Source organism: Cervus elaphus, chromosome X (assembly GCF_910594005.1).
Source record: "Cervus elaphus chromosome X, mCerEla1.1, whole genome shotgun sequence".
Taxonomy (NCBI): Eukaryota; Metazoa; Chordata; class Mammalia; order Artiodactyla; family Cervidae; genus Cervus; species Cervus elaphus.
Genome location: NC_057848.1, coordinates 122,156,740 through 122,177,053, shown reverse-complemented (window position 1 = coordinate 122,177,053; position 20,314 = coordinate 122,156,740). Strand labels below are relative to the sequence as shown.

Sequence of the window (20,314 nt, the reverse complement as noted above, 5' to 3'; positions counted from 1 at the left end):
GTGGTCGCTCAAATGTTCCCTTGTTTTCAAGACAAAGAGAGAGGGGGCAACTAAGTTGTCTGAGGACAACCCTGGAAAAGGAAAATGGTAATAGCATTCAGAAACTTCTGCTTTCCCTTTTCTCCAGCAAAACATTCCTGGAATAATGCTCCTGAGGTTCTTATTCGTTACATCTTTACCATACTATCCTAAGGCTTTTAATTCATAACACTGAGGGAATTAATATCATCATTCCCTTGTTTATATTGTATGCTTTACAGCGGAATTCATGCATTGTTTTTAAAGATGCTGTCCTGGAAACTGATCTCCGGGAATTGGCAGTGGCAAAGACTGGGGGTCAGGGTGGAGATGGTCCTGATGTCAAGGGGGAGATTGCATCAAACAGAGAGCCTGTTGAAATGCCAGAAGCAGGTATGTCATCCATTCAGAAAGTAATTTATGTGGTTTCTGTTTTTCCAGAATATTATATCTTTAATAATATAGAGGGAACACTACTATTATTTTAATAACAGAGTTCACATATTCTTTGAAAGGTAGTTCAGACCCCAGATGCCTGAGTGTCTGACTTACAGACTTGCGAATAAAGAAAGTCTGTAACTTTCTTTATTCGGATCAAAGCCATATCGAGTTGAAAATAGGAAACCGTTTTCTTCATTATATAAGTACTTTAAGCAACAGTTAATAATTTTCAGGTTCTTTTATAATTTCTGCTTGTAACAAATATGGAGTGCATTTGTAATAGATATCAGTTTATATGAAATATGCTCAGGCATTCAAGTAGGTTCTAGTACCAGCTTTAACATAATGTGTGTGATTCTGTGAAATCCCTTAACTTCTAAACTCAACTTGACTCATATAAATTGTGAATTCAGAACAGATACACTAAAATGCTCATTTTTCAATGCTAATTTTTGCATTCTCTGATTCTCTTCGATGGCATGCATACAAGAATACTCTGTTTTTCATGATGTATTTATCATAAAATGTCATCTTGAATCTAATTATAACAGGGGAATTGAGATTTCATTTTCTGATGGGGGACACATGTACACCCGTGGCTGATTCATGTCAATGTATGGCAGAAACCACCACAATATTGTAAAGTAACTAGCCTCCAATTAAAATAAGTAAGTTAATTTTTTTTAAAAGAAAATGAGCCAACATTCTGCTTCGTGTTTGTTAAATTCTCTCAAATTCTGAATTCTCTAGCTCTTAAACAAAATAGTTGGATTTTCAGTCCTTTCCCCAGTGAAGCATGAAATGACTGAACAATGAAATGGCAAAAGATAGTCTAGTTTCCTGTTTCTGTGGCTGATCAAGTTGAGAGAGTGCATGTAGTCAGTGATATTCAAGGCAGGTGTGAGTAAGATACATATGCTAAGCACACCACCTGCCCCCACGTTTGGTCTTTATTGGGGGGGAGGGTTGCTTATTTTAGTTGAAGGATCATTGCTTTACAATACTATGATGGTTTTTGCCATACACCCCACTCTCACTCTTAAAGACCTAATAAAAATCTGAGCCTCATGATATAATTGTCTCTAAGCATATCAAGTTTGTTATTTTTCCTCTTTGATGCATGAGTTTAAAAAGTTTTGAAGGGCGAAGATTGTAACTCTAGTTCTTCCCGCGTAATCAACTTAGTATGTTTCACATACGTGTTTTCCAAATTGCTGACAATTAATTGCATGGTTCTGATTTTAAAGGAAGAACTTCATAGTTAGGGAGGAATTTGCTGTGTATTAGCCTTCTAAATATGTTCACTTTACATTTTTGTTCCATTCCATTAGAACATTTAGACGAAAACACAACTTTCAGACTACTTTCAAGTAACTACACAGCATGATTAAAACGTTCTCATGGAAAAATCTTAGCCCTAAATATGTGTGCTATTTAAAAAGGAAAATACATACATTACAAAGTCCATAAATATAAAATCCTACACCCAACATAAAAGGTAAGAAAAAGAGCAACAGAATAAACCTAAGGGAGAAAGAAAAAGATACTGAATAAAAGACAGGTATGAATTGTTAGGAAGAGGAAAATAAACTCAACTATTAATAAATAAAGACAATGTGCTAGTTTACATAATTTTTTAACATGTATATGTGTGTATACACACGCACACATTTTTTAATATTCTTTTCCGTTGTGATTTGGACATAATTCCCTGTGCTGTATAGTAGGACCTTGTTGTTTATCCATTCTGAATATAATTGCTTGTATCTGCCAACCCCAAATTGCAAGTCCATTCCTCTCAATTGACATAACTGTGAGGAAAAAGGACAGAGCCCAAGTATACATAATAAGAAATATGAACCCAGACTATAACAGTATCTTACAGAATTAAAACTGAGTATAATTTGGAACCCAGATATTTTCAGAATATTGATGAAATGGCTAATAGGGTGGGAAAACAAATATTATTTAACATACCCCACAGTAACTAAATAACTAAACATCACAAATGCCGTGGATGAACTTGAAATTGGTCAGAGTTGTCTCTCAAAAGCAATTATCATTTAGAAACAAACAAAAAAATCTGCTTTTCCAGATTTTCTTTCTCTCTTACTTGCTTTTCTCTCTGACTCATACTCCCTCTTGCTCTCCCTTTTCTTCTCTTCTCTCCTTTTTTTCTTTCCTTTTTTGGTGTGGCTGTGAGAAACAGTCCTGTTTCTGCTTCACATGTTGATGTCACCATGTCGCCAGTGATAGTAATGACATAAAATTAGTGTCAGCATATAATTTACTATACCAACTGGAGTGCTTTCCAGGGTGAAAAGAAACATTCCGAATTACATGAGGGCCACAAGTAAACAGGGGGACAGATGTTTAACCGACTGAAAGCAACCATATCAGGGATAAATTAGAACAAATGAAAATTTCTACACTTTTCCACAGCAGAGAAGAAACAAATGCAATACTGGCCTCTTTATTTACTTCACTTAAGCAGTAAGAGAGATAACAACTGTTTATATATTCGGACTATTATTTGAAGCCAACACATTTGAATGATACTTTTTTGGGACTTTTTGTTTCATTTTTTGTGTATTTTGTTTTTCTTAGGGTGTTTTTTGTTGTTAGATATTTTACTGAATGTGTACACAGGTTTGCCTTCAACTGAAAACGACCTTCTGATAGGTTCAGTTGATTTCATTTGTTCTGAACTCAGTGTCCTTATTGTCTTGTATAACTAGGAAGAGTAGTGTGTTTTTAAAAATACTGCTTGAAAAGTCTATAAAATCTCTAGAGAGGATTAACTGAAGGTAAGCCAAAGGGTCGCCCTTAGTGTACTTGTTTTAGTCCATTTTATAAAACTACAACTGCAGTGAACTTTCTATACCTCTCTTATCATCGAAATAAAGTTCTGCTAAGTAACTTCTTTAATGTTTATATTGTAGGTGAAGGGCAACCATTTCCTTGAAAGAAGATAAACTGAAATGATCCATGCTGTTCTTACGTTGTATATTTGACTGTTAAAGTTCTGTCAATAAAGTTTCGTTTTCTCCTGGCACATTTTTTGTTAAATTTATCCCCGGCTGTTTAATGTTACTGAAAATTCACGGCTTGTGATTTTTATTGTCTAGTTGAGGATGTATGTAGAGACAGAATGTTTGTATATAGATTTTCTGTCCAACAATTCCTCTAAATATGCATATTAATTCCACAAATTTAGATCTAGATTATTTTTGCTTTGCAAAATAGACTATTATATTTGAATATCAACAGTTTCTGCTGGCTTAAACCTTAAACCTTTCCTCATTTTGCAGCATTGAACAAACCTAACCAGAATAGTCTTGACTAAAGCAGGTGATAATTGGCATTTTTCCCGATAGGAAGTGAAAAATCTTCTCCATTTCAACCTGTTTACTTGCTTTTTTTGTAGATATACTTTATCAGAGTAAGTTCCATTCTATTCCTAGTTTGCTGTTTTGAATATAGATTAATTTTCATCAAACACTTATAATGCGTCAATTGTGATGATCATAGAATTGTTTTCCCTCCATTTTTCTATTAATGTGGTGAATTGCAGTGGTAACCTTATACATTTAAACCACCCTTGCACTTCTAGGGGTAACAAAATTTGGTCCTAACATATTCTTTAGGTGTAATCTATATGTTAATACATATACATACATATATATACCCACATATAAAAAATTCATAAAAGGCTTTGGTCTTCTCTTGAATAAATGGGTTTACAAAATGTGCCACCCAAATCTCATACGGTGTCCCTGATGAAATCATTGACAGAGAAACAATTTTTTAAAACTTAATATATTTGTATGGTCCTATAGAGAAATGGAATGCCAAAGCCACTGTTAACGGTTGTAGGGAGATAGGACAAAACTGCTGTCAAATTCCATGGCAAATGCCACAACATATCTTTCACACATTTCTGACTTGCCTTCCAAGTTTTTTTGGGTGCAGGGAGAGAGCAGCCACAAATGTCTTTTCTTCTCCATGATGTCCCCTATTGGCTTGATAGTGACCAGATCTCAGAAGCCCTCCAACTGTGTGTGTGTGTGTGTGTGTGTGTGTGTGTGTGAATCACACAGTCATGTCTGACTCTTTGTGACCCCATGAATTGTGGCCCGCCAGGCTTCTCTGTCCATGGAATTCTCCAGGCAAGAATACTGGAGTGGATTGCCATTCCCTTCTCCAGAGGATCTTCCCAGCCCAGGGATCGAACCCTGGTCTCCTGCAGATTCTTTACTGTTTGAGCTACAGGGAAGTCCTCCAGCTGTCTGATTCCTCCCTTCTATCCTTATTATTATGTAATAACAAAACGCTTAGATCTCTGAGGCCCCATCTGCATCCTCACGCACCAAAAATATATATTTCTGCAACATAGGACCTATTCAGAATGCACTCTGCTTAAGGAATAACAGGGAATTATAAATAGCAGCTGTTGTGCCCTTACAGAGGTATGAAAACCCAGGTCCAAAAGGACTGAAAATGGGAGGTCTTTTGATTTCGTGGCTGCAGTCACCATTTGCAGTGATTTTGGAGCCCAAGAAAATGACATCTGTCACTGCTTCCACTTCAGTTCAGTTCCGTCCCTCAGCCGTGTCCGACTCTCTGCGAGCCCATGAACCGCAGCACGCCAGGCCTCCCTGTCCATCACCAGCTCCCAGACTTCACCCAAACTCATGTCCATTGAGTCGGTGATGCCATCCAACCATCTCATCCTCTGTCGTCCCCTTCTCCTGCCTTCAATCTTTCCCAGCATCAGGGTCTTTTCAAATGAGTCAGCTCTTTGCATCTGGTGGCAAAGTATTGGAGTTTCAGCTTCAACATCAGCCCTTCCAATGAACACCCAGGACTGATCTCCTTTAGGATGGACTGCTTCCACTTACCTCCGTTCTATTTGCCATGAAGTGATAGGACCAGATGCCATGATCTTAGACTTTTAATATTTGAGTTTTAAGCCAGTTTTTTCACTCTCCTCTTTCACCATCATCAAAAGGTTCTTTAGTCGCTCTTCACTTTCTGCCATTAGAGTGGTATCATTCTGTGTATCTGAGCTTGTTGCTATTTCTCCCAGCAATCTTGATTCCAGCTTGTGAGTCATCCAGTGCAGCATTTCGCATGATGTACTCTGCGTATAAGTTAAATAAGCAGCATGACAATATACACCCTTGTCGTACTCCTTCCCCAATTATGAAGCAGTCATTTGTTCCAACTCTGCTTCTAAGAGTTGCTTCTTGACCTGCATACAGGTTTCTCAGGAGACGGGTCGAGTAGTCTGGTACTGCTCTCTGTTTAAGAATTTTCTGTACTTTGTTGTGATCCACGCAGTCAGAGATCTTAGCATAGTCAATGACACAGAATCAGATGTTTTTGTGGAATTCCCTTGCTTTCCCCATGATCTGACGGATGTTGGCAATTTGATCTTTGGTGGTTTTGCCTTCTTGAAACCTAAGTTGTGTATCTGAAAGTGAAGCCTAGCTGGAAGGACTTTACTAACCAGGGGGCTTCAGAAATTGGGGACAATCTAAATGGAGAAGCTTAGGAATTGGATGGTGCGAAGGAAGCCTGATAAGAGAGACAAGAAAAGGAAGCTCTCCTTTCGATGTTGGTAGCAAAGTGGGCAGAGACTAGACCATGCCTCCAAGTCCTTGTATCGGAGAGTAGCCTTTATCTTGAAAGTGATAGTTCTGCAACTGTAAGAGGGAGGGAGAGGGTGGGAAGAGGGAGACAGACACCCTGAGTGAATATGAGAGACCCGTTAGAAGGGGGTTGACAATTAAATGGAGGGAGGCCTTGGACTAGGGCAGATGTGGTGGACATGGGAAAACATAGACGCATTAGACATTTACGAAGTAAAAGGGACAGAACTCAGCAAGAATCTGGACTTGAGGTGAAGGAGAGGGAATTGTAAACAAGGTTTAGACCAAGTTTCTGTGTCCTGTCATAAGAGTACAAAGGTGTCATGGGGAATCCTGGAAGTTGGCCAGGTCTGGGAAGAATTCCAAAATACGATTTTTATGTTTTTGAGCTCATGGTCTAGATGGATACAATAACCAATACTGAAATACTTAAAATTTCCTTTTCCTTTAAAAAAAGTATTGAGGTATAATTTATATACAATAAAAGCCAACACTTTAACGGATTACCGTTTGTAGATTTTTGACAAATGTATACCGTGGTGTAAATGGTACCGCAATAAAAATGTAGAAAATGTCTCATCGTTCAAAAATGCTCCCTTGGGCTATTTGCCGTCAGACTCCTTCCTCCACTCCTATACCCTGGCAACCACAGATACATTTCTGTGCCAACAGTTGTGCTGTTTCCAGAAATCCATCGACATTAAATCATATAACCTGTAGCCTTCTGTATCTGGTTCTCTCATTTGCACAGTTAAGATGCATCCTTGCTCTTACATGCATTAGTAGTTACATTTTTTTTTTATTACGGTGTAGTATTCCTTTGTACACTTTGTATACTCTTTTGTTTTTCTTTCACCTGTATACCAGTTGTTGAATAACTGAGTTGTTTCTATGTATGGCTGTTAGGAATACATGTGTGGAATATTTGAGTAAAGGTCCTTGTGTGAGCATGTTTTCCTTTCTCTTGGGTAAAACCGGGTAAAATTAAACCTCCTAGTACGTACGAAAATTTCTGCTGTACTAGAATAAGAAGAATGCGCTACTGGAGAAGAGTGAAGAAATAGCTACAGAAGGAATGAAAAGGCTAAGCCAAAGTGGAAACAACACCCAGCTGTGGATGTGTCTGGAGGTGAAAGTAAAGCCCGATGCTAAAAGAACAATATTGTATAGGAACCAGAGGTATATTCAGAGAAATCAGTTACCAGTTCAGAGATTGAAATGCACAGTGCTCCAAGCAAAAAAAGGAAACAGGGGTATCTATTTATGTATTTGTTCCATGGAAGTGAGTAAAGCCATTGCAAGCATGCTGGAAAACCCAGAAGCAGAGAAGGAAATGGTTCATCAAAGCATGTATAAAAATAGGTATTAAAAACCGTAATGTCTAGTTCTGTCATGAGGGTCTTTCTGAGACACATGCTCCCCTAAGGGTAACCTGGGGCTTCCTATCACCACAGTTTGTGGATGCATAAGAAAGACTGCACTGGACGGAAAAAAATACAGTATTCAAGCCTCCTTGCTCATCCTGCAGAGACCCTGCGGTTCCAGGACTACCTCAGTGGCGGGAAAACCTCAACCAGCACAGCTCACGCCCAACTCAGGGAGCATGCGCAGTGTACCCCTTCGTGCGCATGCGCCTCGGTGCACGTCCGCCTTCCTGAGCGTTCTGTGAGGAGCGTTGGGCCTGAGACGGGTGTGTTTATTCAATCCCGGTTCTTTCTGACCACTTGAGCCTCACCAGGTAGGTCCACAGATCTGTCCTGTCTGGAGTTTAAGTGTGTGCACGTGTGAGGGGGAGCCAGCGAGTTTCGGGCGGGTCGGGCAGTGCGATCTGGGGCCTTTGAGGAAGAAGGCCCTCGAGGTCGTCATCTTTCTCCTGACAAGTGTCGCGACGCCATAGTTCTTGCCCTGGTGTTGGGAGAGCAAGGGCGGTGGGCAGAGGAGGGCAGGGGGTCGGATGATGGTGGGGGGAGACTTGGGGGTGCTATTTGAGATATCTGGTTCACTGGGGCCCTGGAACTGATGACAGGGCACAGAATCTGGAGCCGGCAGTGGGAGCTGGGCAGGGGCCGGGGTGGGCGATTAAGGAGAGACCTGGAAACTGGACCGCGCTGGGGTTGTGACTGTATCGCGGGTTTTGTGGTAAGGTGCCAAGAGAGAAGTGGACCGGCTGCTCTGCATGCAGACTCACCTCAGCCACGGACACTGAGAAACTCCCCATAGTCAGGCTGTAAGACTGAGCCTTTCTTCGTGTTCCAACTGAATTCCAGGGGAGTTGGGGAGAATAGGTCTGGTGAATAGGAGTGTGAGAAGAGCAATAGCCCTGAATTTTTAAATTCCTAGCAGTATTTCACTAAATATCTTCATGATGGAGAATTCTGTTGTGAAATCACACTGCCTCACAAAAATTCAGCCTTCCTGTGTACCTTAAGGTGATTTCTCTGCCGGCTTAGCAGAGACACAAATGGCTTTGCAAGCAACTGTATTTGGTTTAATTGGAATGCATGTACACTCATGCTTAACCAGAGTTTTCTTTTAAAAGTATTGTCACATTAAAAAAAATAATAATCAACATATGGTCATAAAAGTGATCAAATGTAGCTGTGCTCTTAAATACAATATCTAAGTCACAATATTCTACTTTCAGGGAGAAATATGAATGGGCAAGGGGCATCAACACTGGGACCTGTAGATCCAGATTGCTCCCGGCTGGATGAACGTGTGGTTGTGAGTATCTTACCATTTGATGTTTTCTGTTCGCACAAGTTTATTTTTGAGAAAATGATGTCAAGTAGTACAGAGGCAGTGATACAGGTCTTCCATGCTGATAAAGGGTGACAGTTTGTCTTAGGAAGGAACACTGACCCAGATACATTACAGTCTGGCATTGCCTGGATGAGTATACTGTTAAATCCCCTGGAAATGTGCCCAGTGACTCCCTCCTCCTGCTTATTAACAACAGATTGCATACTTCCATCCCAGCATAGATTGAAATAGCTTCCAAAGTCTTTCTGGGTAACTCTTATGGGAGCTAACTCTTCTCTGTGGGAAGAGTCACTTTATTAAAAGTAAGTACACAGAATTGTGTTGGAAAAATGTTGTTAGGTTTACTTATGATCAGATATATCTGTGTATTATCTATGTTTATGCTATTAGATGTATTAACAACAAAATGTTTTTATTTGCATGCACACTCTCCTAGGACCCGCAGCCCAGTGTTGAGCAACCTCAAGAAGAGGGACCACCAGCTGAGATTCAGGATATCACACCTGAAAAGGAGGAAGTAAGTGGAGAGGATCCAGTGAATCCTGATGAAGAGAAGGAGAAGGATGCCTCTGAAGGTAAAGTATATCTGTGCATCATGCCTTAAGACATAATCAGTCAGAGGAGGAAAGGAAACATTAGAAAAGGACTTCAGACAATTCCTAAAATCCTGAGGAGAGTATAGTTTGCCAGTTAGTGTGGTCGCTCAAATGTTCCCTTGTTTTCAAGACAAAGAGAGAGGGGGCAACTAAGTTGTCTGAGGACAACCCTGGAAAAGGAAAATGGTAATAGCATTCAGACACTTCTGCTTTCCCTTTTCTCCAGCAAAACATTCCTGGAGTAATGCTCCTGAGGTTCTTATTCGTTACATCTTTACCATACTATCCTAAGGCTTTTAATTCATAACACTGAGGGAATTAATATCATCATTCCCTTGTTTATATTGTATGCTTTACAGCGGAATTCATGCGTTGTTTTTAAAGATGCTGTCCTGGAAACTGATCTCCGGGAATTGGCAGTGGCAAAGACTGGGGGTCAGGGTGGAGATGGTCCTGATGTCAAGGAGGAGATTGCATCAAACAGAGAGCCTGTTGAAATGCCAGAAGCAGGTATGTCATCCATTCAGAAAGTAATTTATGTGGTTTCTGTTTTTCCAGAATATTATATCTTTAATAATATAGAGGGAACACTACTATTATTTTAATAACAGAGTTCACATATTCTTTGAAAGGTAGTTCAGACCCCAGATGCCTGAGTGTCTGACTTACAGACTTGCGAATAAAGAAAGTCTGTAACTTTCTTTATTCGGATCAAAGCCATATCGAGTTGAAAATAGGAAACCGTTTTCTTCATTATATAAGTACTTTAAGCAACAGTTAATAATTTTCAGGTTCTTTTATAATTTCTGCTTGTAACAAATATGGAGTGCATTTGTAATAGATATCAGTTTATATGAAATATGCTCAGGCATTCAAGTAGGTTCTAGTACCAGCTTTAACATAATGTGTGTGATTCTGTGAAATCCCTTAACTTCTAAACTCAACTTGACTCATATAAATTGTGAATTCAGAACAGATACACTAAAATGCTCATTTTTCAATGCTAATTTTTGCATTCTCTGATTCTCTTCGATGGCATGCATACAAGAATACTCTGTTTTTCATGATGTATTTATCATAAAATGTCATCTTGAATCTAATTATAACAGGGGAATTGAGATTTCATTTTCTGATGGGGGACACATGTACACCCGTGGCTGATTCATGTCAATGTGTGGCAGAAACCACCACAATATTGTAAAGTAACTAGCCTCCAATTAAAATAAGTAAGTTAATTTTTTTAAAAAGAAAATGAGCCAACATTCTGCTTCGTGTTTGTTAAATTCTCTCAAATTCTGAATTCTCTAGCTCTTAAACAAAATAGTTGGATTTTCAGTCCTTTCCCCAGTGAAGCATGAAATGACTGAACAATGAAATGGCAAAAGATAGTCTAGTTTCCTGTTTCTGTGGCTGATCAAGTTGAGAGAGTGCATGTAGTCAGTGATATTCAAGGCAGGTGTGAGTAAGAGACATATGCTAAGCACACCACCTGCCCCCACGTTTGGTCTTTATTGGGGGGGAGGGTTGCTTATTTTAGTTGAAGGATCATTGCTTTACAATACTATGATGGTTTTTGCCAAACACCCCACTCTCACTCTTAAAGACCTAATAAAAATCTGAGCCTCATGATATAATTGTCTCTAAGCATATCAAGTATGTTATTTTTCCTCTTTGATGCATGAGTTTAAAAAGTTTTGAAGGGCGAAGATTGTAACTCTAGTTCTTCCCGCGTAATCAACTTAGTATGTTTCACATACGTGTTTTCCAAATTGCTGACAATTAATTGCATGGTTCTGATTTTAAAGGAAGAACTTCATAGTTAGGGAGGAATTTGCTGTGTATTAGCCTTCTAAATATGTTCACTTTACATTTTTGTTCCATTCCATTAGAACATTTAGACGAAAACACAACTTTCAGACTACTTTCAAGTAACTACACAGCATGATTAAAACGTTCTCATGGAAAAATCTTAGCCCTAAATATGTGTGCTATTTAAAAAGAAAAATACATACATTACAAAGTCCATAAATATAAAATCCTACACCCAACATAAAAGGTAAGAAAAAGAGCAACAGAATAAACCTAAGGGAGAAAGAAAAAGATACTGAATAAAAGACAGGTATGAATTGTTAGGAAGAGGAAAATAAACTCAACTATTAATAAATGAAGACAATGTGCTAGTTTACATACTTTTTTAACATGTATATGTGTGTATACACACGCACACATTTTTTAATATTCTTTTCCGTTGTGATTTGGACATAGTTCCCTGTGCTGTATAGTAGGACCTTGTTGTTTATCCATTCTGAATATAATTGCTTGTATCTGCCAACCCCAAATTGCAAGTCCATTCCTCTCAATTGACATAACTGTGAGGAAAAAGGACAGAGCCCAAGTATACATAATAAGAAATACGAACCCAGACTATAACAGTTAGTATCTTACAGAATTAAAACTGAGTATAATCTGGAACTCAGATATTTTCAGAATATTGATGAAATGGCTAATAGGGTGGGAAAACAAATATTATTTAACATACCCCACAGTAACTAAATAACTAAACATCACAAATGCCGTGGATGAACTTGAAATTGGTCAGAGTTGTCTCTCAAAAGCAATTATCATTTAGAAACAAACAAAAAAATCTGCTTTTCCAGATTTTCTTTCTCTCTTACTTGCTTTTCTCTCTGACTCATACTCCCTCTTGCTCTCCCTTTTCTTCTCTTCTCTCCTTTTTTGCTTTTCCTTTTTTGGTGTGGCTGTGAGAAACAGTCCTGTTTCTGCTTCACATGTTGATGTCACCATGTCGCCAGTGATAGTAATGACTAAAAATTAGTGTCAGCATATAATTTACTATACCAACTGGAGTGCTTTCCAGGGTGAAAAGAAACATTCCGAATTACATGAGGGCCACAAGTAAACAGGGGGACAGATGTTTAACCGACTGAAAGCAACCATATCAGGGATAAATTAGAACAAATGAAAATTTCTACACTTTTCCACAGTAGAGAAGAAACAAATGCAATACTGGCCTCTTTGTTTACTTCACTTAAGCAGTAAGAGAGATAACAACTGTTTAGCTATCCTATATTCAGACTGTTATTTCAAACCAACACATTTGAATGATACTTTTTTGGGACTTTTTGTTTCATTTTTTTGTGTATTTTGTTTTTCTTAGGGTGATTTTTGTTGTTAGATATTTTACTGAATGTGTACACAGGTTTCCCTTCTACTGAAAACGACCTTCTGATAGGTTCAATTGATTTCATTTGTTCTGAACTCAGTGTCCTTATTGTCTTGTATAACTGGGAAGAGTAGTGTGTTTTTAAAAATGCTGGTAATATGCTTGAAAATTCTATAAAATCTCTAGAGAGGATTAACTGAAGGTAAGCCAAAGGGTCGCCCTTAGTGTTCTTGTTTTAGTCCATTTTATAAAACTACAACTGCAGTGAACTTTCTATACCTCTCTTATCATCAAAATAAAGTTCTGCTAAGTAACTTCTTTAATGTTTATATTGTAGGTGAAGGGCAACCATTTCCTTGAAAGAAGATAAACTGAAATGATCTATGCTATTCTTACGTTGTATATTTGAGTGTTAAAGTTGTGTCAATAAAGTTTCGTTTTCTCCTGGCACATTTTTTGTTAAATTTATCCCCGGCTGTTTAATGTTATTGAAAATTCATGGCTTGTGATTTTTATTGTCTAGTTGAGGATGTATGTAGAGACAGAATGTTTGTATATAGATTTTCTGTCCAACAATTCCTCTAAATATGCATATTAAATCCACAAATTTAGATCTAGATTATTTTTGCTTTGCAAAATAGACTATTATATTTGAATATCAACAGTTTCTACTGGCTTAAACCTTAAACCTTTCCTCATTTTGCAGCACTGAACAAGCCTAGCCAGAATAGTCTTGACTAAAGCAGGTGATAACTGGCATTTTTTTCCGATAGGAAATGAAAAATCTTCTCCATTTCAACCTGTTTGTGTTGCTTTTTTTGTAGATATACTTTATCAGAGTAAGTTCCATTCTATTCCTAGTTTGCTGTTTTGAATATAGATTAATTTTCATCAAACACTTACAGTGCATCAATTGTGATGATCATAGAATTGTTTTCCCTCCATTTTTCTATTAATGTGGTGAATTGCAGTGGTAACCTTATACATTTAAACCACCCTTGCACTTCTAGGGGTAACAAAATTTGGTCCTAACATATTCTTTAGGTGTAATCTACATGTTAATATATATACATACATATATATACCCACACATAAAAAATTCATAAAAGGCTTTGGGCTTCTCTTGAATAAATGGGTTTACAAAATGTGCCACCCAAATCTCATACGGTGTCCCTGATGAAATCATTGACAGAGAAACAATTTTTTAAAACTTAATATATTTGTATGGTCCTATAGAGAAATGGAATGCCAAAGCCACTGTTAACGGTTGTAGGGAGATAGGACAAAACTGCTGTCAAATTCCATGGCAAATGCCACAACATATCTTTCACACATTTCTGACTTGCCTTCCAAGTTTTTTTGGGTGCAGGGAGAGAGCAGCCACAAATGTCTTTTCTTCTCCATGACGTCCCCTATTGGCTTGATAGTGACCAGATCTCAGAAGCCCTCCAACTGTGTGTGTGTGTGTGTGTGTGTGTGTGTGAATCACACAGTCGTGTCTGACTCTTTGTGACCCCATGAATTGTGGCCCGCCAGGCTTCTCTGTCCATGGAATTCTCCAGGCAAGAATACTGGAGTGGATTGCCATTCCCTTCTCCAGAGGATCTTCCCAGCCCAGGGATCGAACCCTGGTCTCCTGCAGATTCTTTACTGTTTGAGCTACAGGGAAGTCCTCCAGCTGTCTGATTCCTCCCTTCTATCCTTATTATTATGTAATAACAAAACGCTTAGATCTCTGAGGCCCCATCTGCATCCTCACGCACCAAAAATATATATTTCTGCAACATAGGACCTATTCAGAATGCACTCTGCTTAAGGAATAACAGGGAATTATAAATAGCAGCTGTTGTGCCCTTACAGAGGTATGAAAACCCAGGTCCAAAAGGACTGAAAATGGGAGGTCTTTTGGTTTCGTGGCTGCAGTCACCATTTGCAGTGATTTTGGAGCCCAAGAAAATGACATCTGTCACTGCTTCCACTTCAGTTCAGTTCCGTCCCTCAGCCGTGTCCGACTCTCTGCGAGCCCATGAACCGCAGCACGCCAGGCCTCCCTGTCCATCACCAGCTCCCAGACTTCACCCAAACTCATGCCCCTTGAGTCGGTGATGCCATCCAACCATCTCATCCTCTGTCGTCCCCTTCTCCTCCTGCCTTCAATCTTTCCCAGCATCAGGGTCTTTTCAAATGAGTCAGCTCTTTGCATCTGGTGGCAAAGTATTGGAGTTTCAGCTTCAACATCAGCCCTTCCAATGAACACCCAGGACTGATCTCCTTTAGGATGGACTGCTTCCACTTACCCCCGTTCTATTTGCCATGAAGTGATAGGACCAGATGCCATGATCTTAGACTTTTAATATTTGAGTTTTAAGCCAGTTTTTTCACTCTCCTCTTTCACCATCATCAAAAGGTTCTTTAGTCGCTCTTCACTTTCTGCCATTAGAGTGGTATTATTCTGTGTATCTGAGCTTGTTGCTATTTCTCCCAGCAATTTTGATTCCAGCTTGTGAGTCATCCAGTGCAGCATTTCGCATGATGTACTCTGCGTATAAGTTAAATAAGCAGCATGACAATATACACCCTTGTCGTACTCCTTCCCCAATTATGAAGCAGTCATTTGTTCCAACTCTGCTTCTAAGAGTTGCTTCTTGACCTGCATACAGGTTTCTCAGGAGACGGGTCGAGTAGTCTGGTACTGCTCTCTGTTTAAGAATTTTCTGTACTTTGTTGTGATCCACGCAGTCAGAGATCTTAGCATAGTCAATGACACAGAATTAGATGTTTTTCTGGAATTCCCTTGCTTTCCCCATGATCTGACGGATGTTGGCAATTTGATCTTTGGTGGTTTTGCCTTCTTGAAACCTAAGTTGTGTATCTGAAAGTGAAGCCTAGCTGGAAGGACTTTACTAACCAGGGGGCTTCAGAAATTGGGGACAATCTAAATGGAGAAGCTTAGGAATTGGATGGTGCGAAGGAAGCCTGATAAGAGAGACAAGAAAAGGAAGCTCTCCTTTCGATGTTGGTAGCAAAGTGGGCAGAGACTAGACCATGCCTCCAAGTCCTTGTATCGGAGAGTAGCCTTTATCTCGAAAGTGATAGTTCTGCAACTGTAAGAGGGAGGGAGAGGGTGGGAAGAGGGAGACAGACACCCTGAGTGAATATGAGAGACCCGTTAGAAGGGGGTTGACAATTAAATGGAGGGAGGCCTTGGACTAGGGCAGATGTGGTGGACATGGGAAAACGTAGACGCATTAGACATTTACGAAGTAAAAGGGACAGAACTCAGCAAGAATCTGGACTTGAGGTGAAGGAGAGGGAATTGTAAACAAGGTTTAGACCAAGTTTCTGTGTCCTGTCATAAGAGTACAAAGGTGTCATGGGGAATCCTGGAAGTTGGCCAGGTCTGGGAAGAATTCCAAAATACGATTTTTATGTTTTTGAGCTCATGGTCTAGATGGATACAATAACCAATACTGAAATACTTAAAATTTCCTTTTCCTTTAAAAAAAGTATTGAGGTATAATTTATATACAATAAAAGCCAACACTTTAACGGATTACCGTTTGTAGATTTTTGACAAATGTATACCGTGGTGTAAATGGTACCGCAATAAAAATGTAGAAAATGTCTCATCGTTCAAAAATGCTCCCTTGGGCTATTTGCCGTCAGACTCCTTCCTCCACTCCTATACCCTGGCAACCACAGATACATTTCTGTGCCAACAGTTGTGCTGTTTCCAGAAATCCATCGACATTAAATCATATAACCTGTAGCCTTCTGTATCTGGTTCTCTCATTTGCACAGTTAAGATGCATCCTTGCTCTTACATGCATTAGTAGTTACATTTTTTTTTTTATTACGGTGTAGTATTCCTTTGTACACTTTGTATACTCTTTTGTTTTTCTTTCACCTGTATACCAGTTGTTGAATAACTGAGTTGTTTCTATGTTTGGCTGTTAGGAATACATGTGTGGAATATTTGAGTAAAGGTCCTTGTGTGAGCATGTTTTCCTTTCTCTTGGGTAAAACCGGGTAAAATTAAACCTCCTAGTACGTACGAAAATTTCTGCTGTACTAGAATAAGAAGAATGCGCTACTGGAGAAGAGTGAAGAAATAGCTACAGAAGGAATGAAAAGGCTAAGCCAAAGTGGAAACAACACCCAGCTGTGGATGTGTCTGGAGGTGAAAGTAAAGCCCGATGCTAAAAGAACAATATTGTATAGGAACCAGAGGTATATTCAGAGAAATCAGTTACCAGTTCAGAGATTGAAATGCACAGTGCTCCAAGCAAAAAAAGGAAACAGGGGTATCTATTTATGTATTTGTTCCATGGAAGTGAGTAAAGCCATTGCAAGCATGCTGGAAAACCCAGAAGCAGAGAAGGAAATGGTTCATCAAAGCATGTATAAAAATAGGTATTAAAAACCGTAATGTCTAGTTCTGTCATGAGGGTCTTTCTGAGACACATGCTCCCCTAAGGGTAACCTGGGGCTTCCTATCACCACAGTTTGTGGATGCATAAGAAAGACTGCACTGGACGGAAAAAAATACAGTATTCAAGCCTCCTTGCTCATCCTGCAGAGACCCTGCGGTTCCAGGACTACCTCAGTGGCGGGAAAACCTCAACCAGCACAGCTCACGCCCAACTCAGGGAGCATGCGCAGTGTACCCCTTCGTGCGCATGCGCCTCGGTGCACGTCCGCCTTCCTGAGCGTTCTGTGAGGAGCGTTGGGCCTGAGACGGGTGTGTTTATTCAATCCCGGTCCTTTCTGACCACTTGAGCCTCACCAGGTAGGTCCACAGATCTGTCCTGTCTGGAGTTTAAGTGTGTGCACGTGTGAGGGGGAGCCAGCGAGTTTCGGGCGGGTCGGGCAGTGCGATCTGGGGCCTTTGAGGAAGAAGGCCCTCGAGGTCGTCATCTTTCTCCTGACAAGTGTCGCGACGCCATAGTTCTTGCCCTGGTGTTGGGAGAGCAAGGGCGGTGGGCAGAGGAGGGCAGGGGGTCGGATGATGGTGGGGGGAGACTTGGGGGTGCTATTTGAGATATCTGGTTCACTGGGGCCCTGGAACTGATGACAGGGCACAGAATCTGGAGCCGGCAGTGGGAGCTGGGCAGGGGGCGGGGTGGGCGATTAAGGAGAGACCTGGAAACTGGACCGCGCTGGGGTTGTGACTGTATCGCGGGTTTTGTGGTAAGGTGCCAAGAGAGAAGTGGACCGGCTGCTCTGCATGCAGACTCACCTCAGCCACGGACACTGAGAAACTCCCCATAGTCAGGCTGTAAGACTGAGCCTTTCTTCGTGTTCCAACTGAATTCCAGGGGAGTTGGGGAGAATAGGTCTGGTGAATAGGAGTGTGAGAAGAGCAATAGCCCTGAATTTTTAAATTCCTAGCAGTATTTCACTAAATATCTTCATGATGGAGAATTCTGTTGTGAAATCACACTGCCTCACAAAAATTCAGCCTTCCTGTGTACCTTAAGGTGATTTCTCTGCCGGCTTAGCAGAGACACAAATGGCTTTGCAAGCAACTGTATTTGGTTTAATTGGAATGCATGTACACTCATGCTTAACCAGAGTTTTCTTTTAAAAGTATTGTCACATTAAAAAAAATAATAATCAACATATGGTCATAAAAGTGATCAAATGTAGCTGTGCTCTTAAATACAATATCTAAGTCACAATATTCTACTTTCAGGGAGAAATATGAATGGGCAAGGGGCATCAACACTGGGACCTGTAGATCCAGATTGCTCCCGGCTGGATGAACGTGTGGTTGTGAGTATCTTACCATTTGATGTTTTCTATTCGCACAAGTTTATTTTTGAGAAAATGATGTCAAGTAGTACAGAGGCAGTGATACAGGTCTTCCATGCTGATAAAGGGTGACAGTTTGTCTTAGGAAGGAACACTGACCCAGATACATTACAGTCTGGCATTGCCTGGATGAGTATACTGTTAAATCCCCTGGAAATGTGCCCAGTGACTCCCTCCTCCTGCTTATTAACAACAGATTGCATACTTCCATCCCAGCATAGATTGAAATAGCTTCCAAAGTCTTTCTGGGTAACTCTTATGGGAGCTAACTCTTCTCTGTGGGAAGAGTCACTTTATTAAAAGTAAGTACACAGAATTGTGTTGGAAAAATGTTGTTAGGTTTACTTATGATCAGATATATCTGTGTATTATCTATGTTTATGCTATTAGATGTATTAACAACAAAATGTTTTTATTTGCATGCACACTCTCCTAGGACCCGCAGCCCAGTGTTGAGCAACCTCAAGAAGAGGGACCACCAGCTGAGATTCAGGATATCACACCTGAAAAGGAGGAAGTAAGTGGAGAGGATCCAGTGAATCCTGATGAAGAGAAGGAGAAGGATGCCTCTGAAGGTAAAGTATATCTGTGCATCATGCCTTAAGACATAATCAGTCAGAGGAGGAAAGGAAACATTAGAAAAGGACTTCAGACAATTCCTAAAATCCTGAGGAGAGTATAGTTTGCCAGTTAGTGTGGTCGCTCAAATGTTCCCTTGTTTTCAAGACAAAGAGAGAGGGGGCAACTAAGTTGTCTGAGGACAACCCTGGAAAAGGAAAATGGTAATAGCATTCAGACACTTCTGCTTTCCCTTTTCTCCAGCAAAACATTCCTGGAGTAATGCTCCTGAGGTTCTTATTCGTTACATCTTTACCATACTATCCTAAGGCTTTTAATTCATAACACTGAGGGAATTAATATCATCATTCCCTTGTTTATATTGTATGCTTTACAGCGGAATTCATGCGTTGTTTTTAAAGATGCTGTCCTGGAAACTGATCTCCGGGAATTGGCAGTGGCAAAGACTGGGGGTCAGGGTGGAGATGGTCCTGATGTCAAGGAGGAGATTGCATCAAACAGAGAGCCTGTTGAAATGCCAGAAGCAGGTATGTCATCCATTCAGAAAGTAATTTATGTGGTTTCTGTTTTTCCAGAATATTATATCTTTAATAATATAGAGGGAACACTACTATTATTTTAATAACAGAGTTCACATATTCTTTGAAAGGTAGTTCAGACCCCAGATGCCTGAGTGTCTGACTTACAGACTTGCGAATAAAGAAAGTCTGTAACTTTCTTTATTCGGATCAAAGCCATATCGAGTTGAAAATAGGAAACCGTTTTCTTCATTATATAAGTACTTTAAGCAACAGTTAATAATTTTCAGGTTCTTTTATAATTTCTGCTTGTAACAAATATGGAGTGCATTTGTAATAGATATCAGTTTATATGAAATATGCTCAGGCATTCAAGTAGGTTCTAGTACCAGCTTTAACATAATGTGTGTGATTCTGTGAAATCCCTTAACTTCTAAACTCAACTTGACTCATATAAATTGTGAATTCAGAACAGATACACTAAAATGCTCATTTTTCAATGCTAATTTTTGCATTCTCTGATTCTCTTCGATGGCATGCATACAAGAATACTCTGTTTTTCATGATGTATTTATCATAAAATGTCATCTTGAATCTAATTATAACAGGGGAATTGAGATTTCATTTTCTGATGGGGGACACATGTACACCCGTGGCTGATTCATGTCAATGTATGGCAGAAACCACCACAATATTGTAAAGTAACTAGCCTCCAATTAAAATAAGTAAGTTAATTTTTTTAAAAAG

The 20,314-nt window shown here is 39.7% G+C and overlaps 3 long non-coding RNA genes across 4 annotated transcripts; all 3 read left to right on the top strand.

Moving 5' to 3' along the window:
• Window positions 1–367: 367 nt before the first annotated feature.
• LOC122689046 lies at window positions 368–3,514 on the top strand. The gene is made up of 2 exons (XR_006339711.1): window positions 368–411; window positions 3,402–3,514. It is a non-coding gene; the product is annotated as an uncharacterized LOC122689046 (long non-coding RNA).
• A 4,004-nt stretch (window positions 3,515–7,518) lies between these two features.
• Window positions 7,519–10,489, top strand: LOC122689033. Its single transcript, XR_006339679.1, has 4 exons — window positions 7,519–7,851; window positions 8,758–8,837; window positions 9,313–9,451; window positions 9,857–10,489. It is a non-coding gene; the product is annotated as an uncharacterized LOC122689033 (long non-coding RNA).
• A 6,624-nt stretch (window positions 10,490–17,113) lies between these two features.
• Window positions 17,114–20,085, top strand: LOC122689032. 2 transcript variants are annotated; one of them, XR_006339678.1, is made up of 4 exons: window positions 17,114–17,445; window positions 18,352–18,431; window positions 18,907–19,045; window positions 19,426–20,085. It is a non-coding gene; the product is annotated as an uncharacterized LOC122689032 (long non-coding RNA). The 2 variants fall into 2 exon arrangements; XR_006339677.1 differs by having other exon boundaries at window positions 17,133–17,445; window positions 19,451–20,080.
• Window positions 20,086–20,314: the final 229 nt, after the last annotated feature.